Here is an 8,628-nt window from a genome sequence, read left to right as displayed (position 1 = left end):
ACCAAGCAGGACGAAACGCCTAGAGATCCTCATGACGTTGAGCTGCCTGTGGATGTGGAATGTGGCCTCAAGATGGACTGCTAGCTGCGAGAGAAATTAACTTCTGCCTTCCTTCCAAACCAGTGCATTCCTGCTGGGTCTCTTGATTATAGCAGTTGGAATTAGCCTAACTGATGCAAAGCCATTTCCCTCAATCTACGTCCAACCAGGAGGATGTTCTCTGTCAGCACAGGGGCATGGGGAAGAGTCCTGGGCTGGGACTGGGCTGTATCGGACCCTAGCCCTGGCTCTGCTCTGCCCTTGCTGTGTTACTTTCAACAAACAATTTCCCCTCTCCTTCCCTGAGGGGCCTCCCAGCTTTAAGTTCTGGTAAACCTATCCTAGAATCCTGGCCCTCAGTGGGATGAAGGCAGGCAGGGTTTGTAGAGACCAGGCATTCAGCCTCCCTCGTGCATGAATGGGGAAACAGAGGCAGAACCTTCTCTTAGACCACAGCACCCCCACCCCATTCCTCTTTCCAGACTTGGGGAGAGTCCCAGAAACTCTGGGCTGGACTGTGGCGTGTTGAATAATTCATGCCATACTCAAAATAAAAGCCTGAGCCCCATTCCACAGGACGCTTGCGACCCCCATCAGTATGCTACTGCCCCACTGCCCTGCTCCGGCCCCCACCAGGAGCTCTTTGGGACCAGCTGGCTGGTTTTTAGGTAACCTCTGACCTCCCCTCTGGCCTTCTAGGGGCATTCGTATAGTCCTACCCCCTTCCACCATTGCCCAGGATGTGTGAGACATTCCAGGAGAGGCCGGCACCCAGGAGACTGCTATCCCTAGCCCCATGTCCCGTAACACCCATCTTATTGTCTGTTGTATGTGTTCTGAGGTTTATCAATTAGCTGTCTGTAGTCTACCATGGAATGCAAACCCCATAGAAAGTAGCTGAGCCCACTGAACTTGTTTTGGGCCATTCCTTTTCTCTTGAATTTATTTATATAGATATTTAAGGCTATGGCTTTTCCTCCAAGGACTTCTTTCACTATATTTGATTTTTACTGCCTTTTTTTTTTTTTTTTTTAGGAGACAGAGTCTCACTCTGTCACCCAGACTGAAGTGCAGTGGTATTATCTCAGCTCACTGCAACCTCTGCCTCCCAGTTTCAAGTGATTCTCCTGCCTCAGTCTCCCGAGTAGCTGGAATTACAGGCATACACTACCATGCCTGGCTAATTTTTGTGTTTTTAGCAGAGATGGAGTTTCACCATGTTGGCTAGGTTGGTCTCAAACTCCTGACCTCAAGTGATCTGCCCACCTTGGCCTCCCAAAGTGCTGGGCTTACAGGCATGAGCTACCACGCCCAGCCTGTTTTTTACTGCTTTAAAGCAATACTGAAGTTTGTCTTTCCTCTTTGACCCAAAAGTTGTTTAAATACTAGTTGTAATTTTTCCAAGTGGAGAAATATATTTCTATTCTGACCTAGTTTTTTTTTTTTTTTCCTTGAGATGGAGGTTCACTCTTGTTATGCAGGCTGGAATGCAAATGCACGATCTTGGCTCACTGCAACCTCCGCCTCCTGGGTTCAAGTGATTCTCCTGCCTCAGCCTCCCGAGTAGCTGGGATTACAGGCACGTGCCACCACGCCTGGCGATTTTTTTTGTATTTTTAGTAGAGATGGGGTTTTGCCATGTTGGGCAGGCCAGTCTCGAACTCCTGACTTCAGGTGATCCACCCGCCTCGGCCTCCCAAAGTGCTGGGATTATAGGCATGAGCCACCGCGCCTGGCTTCTGACCTCGTTTTTTAATTTATTTTTCTTTAATTTCATTGTGGCCAGATGTTTTCTGTAGTACTTTTTATCTTTTTGGGACATTGTTGAGATTATTCTTTGTGACCCTGTGAAAATTTCATGGCCACACGAAGATATGGTGTGCTTACTCTTTTCCTGTGTCAAGTCTGCCCAATAAATTATATTATTAAGTATTAATAGCCTCTGCATCTGTGATACAGACTAATAGATAGTCACTGCAATCTGTTCTCCTATTTTTTCCTGGGGACAAGATTAGATTATATTTACCAACCCTTATCGATTGGTGGGTCCATGAGACTCAGTTTTCTCCAACGGCATGTGAGTAAAAATATGTGTGCTATTTCTAGACCTAGGTCTATGACTGTAAAGATGCTTCTTCTGCATTTCCTACCTTCTTCCTACCAGCAGCAACCCAGATAGGGTGGTGGTTCCATTGCTACCATGCTAATGGGGACACAGTGCATAGAGGTGGACTGAATATTTAGATGGGACCCACCTACCTGGAATGCTTACCTCTTTCTACCACATGAGAAAGAAGAAATTCTTCCTTTGGTCATATTGTTTTGTTTCATCTCCCCTCTCCCCTCTCCCCTTTCTGATGCAGGAAAATAGGCTCTGGAGGTAGAGAACATAAGGCCGATTCACACTTCAGCTATAACAGGAAATATCCTCTCCATAGGGCATACACTGAGTAAATGACTTTGTAACGTTACTTCATCCTCTTCATGTACATAGGGCGTACCCCGGGTAGAGAGTATTTAAACTCACTAGAACTCTGTAACAGGGCCTTTGAGCCTCTATGCTCGGGGCTGCTCCCACACTGTGGAGTGCACTTTCTTTTTCAATAAATCCTTTCATCCCTTCTCACTTTGTGCATTTTGTCCAATTCTGTGTTCAAGATGCCCAGCACGGGGACACCTTCTACCTGTAACATCTCTCCCCCTCCCTCTCTCCCTCCCTCTCTGTCATTCTCTCAGAGTCAACAATCTTTGCCCTAACAAATATAAAAATTGGTACTAAGAGTGAGGTGCTGCCATAATGGAAACCTAGTCGTCAGGCAGCAGACAGCAGGAAGTCAGGCAGCAGGCAGCAGAAAGACAGACATTATAGGCTGGAAATCTACAGACTCTTGGCCAAATAATAGGTGAAATTCTCTCCTGCAATAGCCAGAAAGGGAGATCTTGTACCTTCCAAGGCTGTAAGTAAAAGAGAAGTTGGGAAGAGCTAAAAGGTTAGTGAGTATTGGCTGTTCCTTGTTCCTTTTAGGAAGGTATGCAAAGAAAAGGGATGAGGTTCGTAAGGACTGGCCGGATTTCACACAGAGATGAAAGGGAACAGTAAGTGTCTAGAACAGTCGGGGCTTCTGGAGACTGAAAAAGCCAACTCCTTCTGTAACCCAAACAGCGGAACAGACAGCTGTGGCTCCAAGTCTTTCTCAAACACTATCCCATTAAGCAAAATATCTGTCCAAGGGACCCCGCCCCAAGGCAAGGATTAGACTAAGGGCATTGCTTCTCTCTTATGCCTATTATTCAACATTTCTCAAAATAGCTGTCGTTAATGCAAGGAAAAAAGGCGTGGCTAAACCAGGAAGCAAAGAAATGAAGCAGACTTGAGAAATATGTAAGAAAATAGCATCCTAGCTCATGAAATGACTGGAAGCAAATAGACTTGAAAGCTAATAAATCTTTCTGGGAATTGTTTTTTTCCAGAGAAACCATAAAAGCCTGTAACTGTTTAGGCTCTCCAGATAGCCCTCAAGGAAGATGCATTTTCTGACACCCACTTCAGATGAGGATAATAGACAAGGGAGAATTATCCTGGCAGGGGGAGATGCTCTGGCTGCTCCGGTTTTGCCCAGGGACCACTCTGTATTGCCTGTGCTCTCTCTTCTGATCAGGGGTGTCTATTGTGGCTTTCCTTTCCATGTTCCTCCATTGTCTATGGAGGCAGATGGGTGGGACAATGAATTGTCTTTTAGCTTGAGCACCTCTGAGCCTGTGGAGAGGTCTATGCATCAGATACACAGGGCACAGTAACTGGATGGATGTCGGTTTGTGCCCCATGGAGAAGGGTTCAGTGTGTTCTCGTCATAGTGAAATAAGCACACCTAGCTGTGTAGTGGCTGGAGGGATGGGCTATGGCAGAGATTAATAGTGATCCCCTAAAATCTGTTCTTTCCCTTTTTCTTTTCTTTTCTTTTCTTTTTTTTTTTTTTTTTTTTTTTTTTTTTTTTTTTTTTTTTTTTTTTTGAGACAGAATCGCTCTCTGTCGTCCAGGCTGGAGTGCAGTGGCACAATCTCAGCTCACTGCAAGCTCCGCCTCCTGGGTTCACACCATTCTCCTGCCTCAGCCTCCCGAGTAGCTGGGACTACAGGCGCCCACCACCTCGCCCGGCTAATTTTTTTTTTTTTTTTTTTGAGGCGGAGTCTCGCTCTGTGGCCCAGGCTAGAGTGCAGTGGCGCGATCTCGGCTCACTGCAAGCTCCGCCTCCCGGGTTTACGCCATCCTCCTGCCTCAGCCTCCCGAGTAGCTGGGACTACAGGCGCCGCCACCACGCCCGGCTAGTTTTTTGTATTTTTAGTAGAGACGGGGTTTCACTGTGTTAGCCAGGATGGTCTCGATCTCCTGACCTCGTGATCCGCCCGTCTCGGCCTCCCAAAGTGCTGGGATTACAGGCTTGAGCCACCGCGCCCGGCTCGGCTAATTTTTTGTATTTTTAGTAGAGACGGGGTTTCACCATGTTAGCCAGGATGGTCTCGATCTCCTGACCTCATGATCTGCCCGCCTCAGCCTCCCAAAGTGCTGGGATTACAGGCCTGAGCCACCGCGCCCGGCCTCCTCTCTCCCTTTTTCAAGACATGAAGCTAGACTATTGACAGCCCACCCAGCTCCTTGTCTTTGGGTTTACCCAGTGACAAGCTTTCTCCAGTTATATGTGAGTGCAAGTAATATTTGTCACTCTGGATCCAGGCCCAAGATCACGGGCATGCCAACTCACAATCTCTTCTCCCTTCTCTCAGGAGCAACTGGGATGTGGTGGTAACCTGGCTTCTACAGAGTAGATGTTAACATGGCCCCAGGGGATGTTAAAACTTGGGTCTCTGAACTACCGAATGAAGCAAAGCTGTCTGCTGTTCTGAATTGTTACAGGAGAGAAAGATGAAGTCGTGTTTTCTCTCAGGCACTGTGGTGTATGTTTCCTGTGCTGCAGCAGAACCGCCTCCCCCTAACTACATATTATTCTTGCTTTACTGTTCCTGCGGTCCCCCCGTGCGAGGTGAATTCAAGTCTCTTACCATATGTATGCTTTTATTTTCCCTGCATTGCTATAATTAATGCCTGGTGAATGTGACAACTAGGTTATCTGTTGCGTAGATATTTATAATAGCTATACCTGCATTTAATTTGAGTGACACTATGATATATTACATTACTCCTTGCCAATGTGCTTAATGCTTTTTGGCCAGAATTGTATCTTGTTGGATAATCAAATCATGACATTTATTTTTTTATTTGCCTGGTATGCCATTGCTCATCCTTTTGTCTCCAACCTCTTGAGTTTGTATTAGGTGTGTCTCCTGCACACAGTATAGAGTTGGATTTTATTTTGAGATTTAATCTGAAAATATTTTAAAAAAACAATTAATTATAGATCTATAATAAGTAAAGAGGCTGAATCAGTAATATAAAACTTCCCATGAAAGAAAAGTCTAGGGCTGTGGCTAGGCATGGTGGCTCACCCCTATAATCCCAGCACTTTGGGAGCTGAGGTGGGCAGATCATGAGGTCACGAGATCAAGACCATCCTGGCTAACACGGTGAAACCCTGTCTCTACTAAAAATACAAAAAATTAGCTGTGTGTGGTGGTGGGTGCCTGTAGTCCCAGCTACTCAGGAGGGTGAGGCAGGAGAATCGCATGAACCTGGGAGGCAGAGGTGGCAGTTAGCTGAGATCGCGCCATTGCACTCCAGCCTGGGCAACAGAGTGAGACTCCGTCTCAAAACAAAAAAGAAACATCTAGGCCAGGTGGCTTCACCAATAGATTTCTGAAATCACTGATGATTTCTACCAAGCATTTAAAGAATTAACATCAGTACACCTCAAAATCATTCAAAAAATAGAAAAGGAGGGAACACTTTCTGACTCATTCTATGAGGCCAGCATTAACCTGATATCAAAGCCAAAGACACCAAAAGACTACAGAACAATATCCCTATGAATCTAGATACAAAAATCCCCAACAAAATACTAGCAAACAAGTCCAAAGCATATTAAAAGGATTATACACCATGACTGATGGGATTTATTCCAGGATGCAAGGATGATTCAGTACAAGAAAATCAACCAAGGTAATACACCACATTAAGACAACAAAGGAAAAAAAAAAACACCAGAGGAGCTTCTCAATTGATGCAGAGAAAACATTTGACAAAACCTAACACTTTTTCATCAGAAAAACACTCAGGAAACTAGGAATAAAAGGAAACTTCCTCAACTAGGTAAAGGACATTTATGAAATCCCATAGGTAACATCAAACTCAATGAATGGCTGAAACGTTCCCTCTAAGATCAGGAACAAGACAAGGATGCCTGCTTTTGCCATTGATATTTAGCGTTGTACTGGAAGTTCTAGCCAGAGCAATTAGGCAAGAAAAAGAAATTAAAAGCATCCAAATTGGAAAGGTAGAAGTAAAACTATCTCTGTTCACAGAGGACATGATCCTATATGTAGAAAATCCTAAAGAAACAACAACAACAAAAACTCTTAGAGCTATTAATAATAAACAAATTCAGAAATTTTGCAAGGTATAATATCAACATACAAAAAGCAGTTGAATTTCTATATAATAACAATGAACAATCTGAAAGGGAAATTAAGCAAACAATTCCATTTATCATAGCATCAAAAAAAATAAAATACTTTGGAATAAATTTAACCAAGGTGGTGTAAGACTTGTACACTGAAAACTACAAAACATTACTGAAAGGAAATAAAGAACACCTGAGTAAATGGAAATGTATCCCATGTTCATGGATTGGGAGATTTAATATTTTTAAGATACAATACTCCTCAAATTGATCTATAGATTCAATGTAATCCCTATAAAAATACCAATGGCCTTTTTAAAACATTTTTTGCAGAAGTGGAAAAACTGATCCTATAATTCATGTAGAATTGCAAGGCACCCTGAATAGATAAAACAATCTTGAAAAATAATAAAATTGGAAGACACACTTCCCAATTTCAGAATCTACTACAAAGCTACAGTAATCAAAACAATGTGGCACTAGGATAAACATGTAGATCATGAACAGAATTGAGAGTTCATAAATAAACCCATACATCTATAGTCAATTGTTTTTCTGATGAGGGTATCAAGACCATTTAATGGGTAAAAAATAGTTTCTTCGACAAATGATGCTGTAGTAGCTGTATATCCACATGCACGTTTTGTATATGGATATGGGCATTTTTGAATATGGTGTAGGCCTTGCCTCACACCATAAACAAAAATTAATTCAAAATGGTTCACAGGTCTAAATATAAGAGCTAAAGCTATAAAACTCCTGCAAGAAGACATAAGGGTAAGTCTTCATGACCTTGGATTTGTCAATGGTTTCTTAGATATAACAACAAATGCTCAAGCAACTAAAGAAAAAATAGATAAATAGATAAACTGGACTCCATCAAAATTAAAAGCTTTTGGTTGGGCACAGTGGCACATGCCTGTAATCCCAGCACTTTGGGCGGCCAAGGCGGCAGATCACCTGAGGTCAGGAGTTCGAGACCAGCGTGGCCAATGTGGTAAAACCCTGTCTCTACTAAAAATACAAAAATTAGCTGGGCATGGTGGTGCACAACTATAATCCCCGCTACTTGGAAGGCTGAAGTGGGAGAATCACTTAAACCTGGGAAGCAGAGGTTGCAGTTAGATGAGATTGTGCCACTGCACTCCAGCCTGGGCAACAGAGTGAGACTCTGTCTTTAAAAAAAAAAAAAAAAAATTAAAAACTTTCATGTGTAGAAGAGCATTATAAAGATAGTGGAAAAAAAAAAAAAAAAAACAACCCCACAAAATGGGAGAAAACATTTGCAAATCATATATCTGGTAAGAGTCTAGTATTTAGAATATATAAAGTATTTAGAATATATAAAGAACTCTTACAACTCAACAACAAAAAGACAAACAACCCAATTTAAAAAATGTGCAAAGGACTTGACTGACATTTATCCAAAGAAGATATATAAATGGCTTAAATATCCTGTGAGTTTTGTGCCACTGTTTGGTATTGAATATTGCTGGGACTAGTCCTTTTGTGAGTGACTTGATTGATTTTTTTTTTCTGTTTTGGCCTGGCTACTCCTCTGATAATTTTATTAGGAGTCTTGGATTTGACTGTCCTAGGACAACTTTCCCTGGCACATCTATTATCTTTTAGTTGGAATCACATCTTTGGTTTCAAGAAAGTTAACTTCTATTTCTGAAAATTTATTGAATTTTATTATTTTGTTTTTCTTCTTTAGAGATTCCAATTATGTATATGTTGTCTCTATTTTGCCTTTTCTTCCATATTTATCATTTTCTCTCTAGGTAACAAATCCACTTTCTTCATTCTATCTCATTATATTCACTTTTCTATTCCTAGCCTCCATTTCCATTACAGTGCTAAGTTCTCCTTCCAAGTGCATTTTCATTTCTGAAATTGTTTTGTTTGCTCTTGTACTTCATCCCTCAGTTCTTTCAGTTCTTTTTTTTTTTTTTGAGATGGAGTTTCACTCTTGTCGTCCAGGCTGGAGTGCAATCGCCCGATCTTGGCTCACTGC

Source organism: Theropithecus gelada, chromosome 14, assembly GCF_003255815.1.
Source record: "Theropithecus gelada isolate Dixy chromosome 14, Tgel_1.0, whole genome shotgun sequence".
In the NCBI taxonomy this organism is placed as follows: Eukaryota; Metazoa; Chordata; class Mammalia; order Primates; family Cercopithecidae; genus Theropithecus; species Theropithecus gelada.
This window is presented reverse-complemented; position numbering follows the sequence as displayed.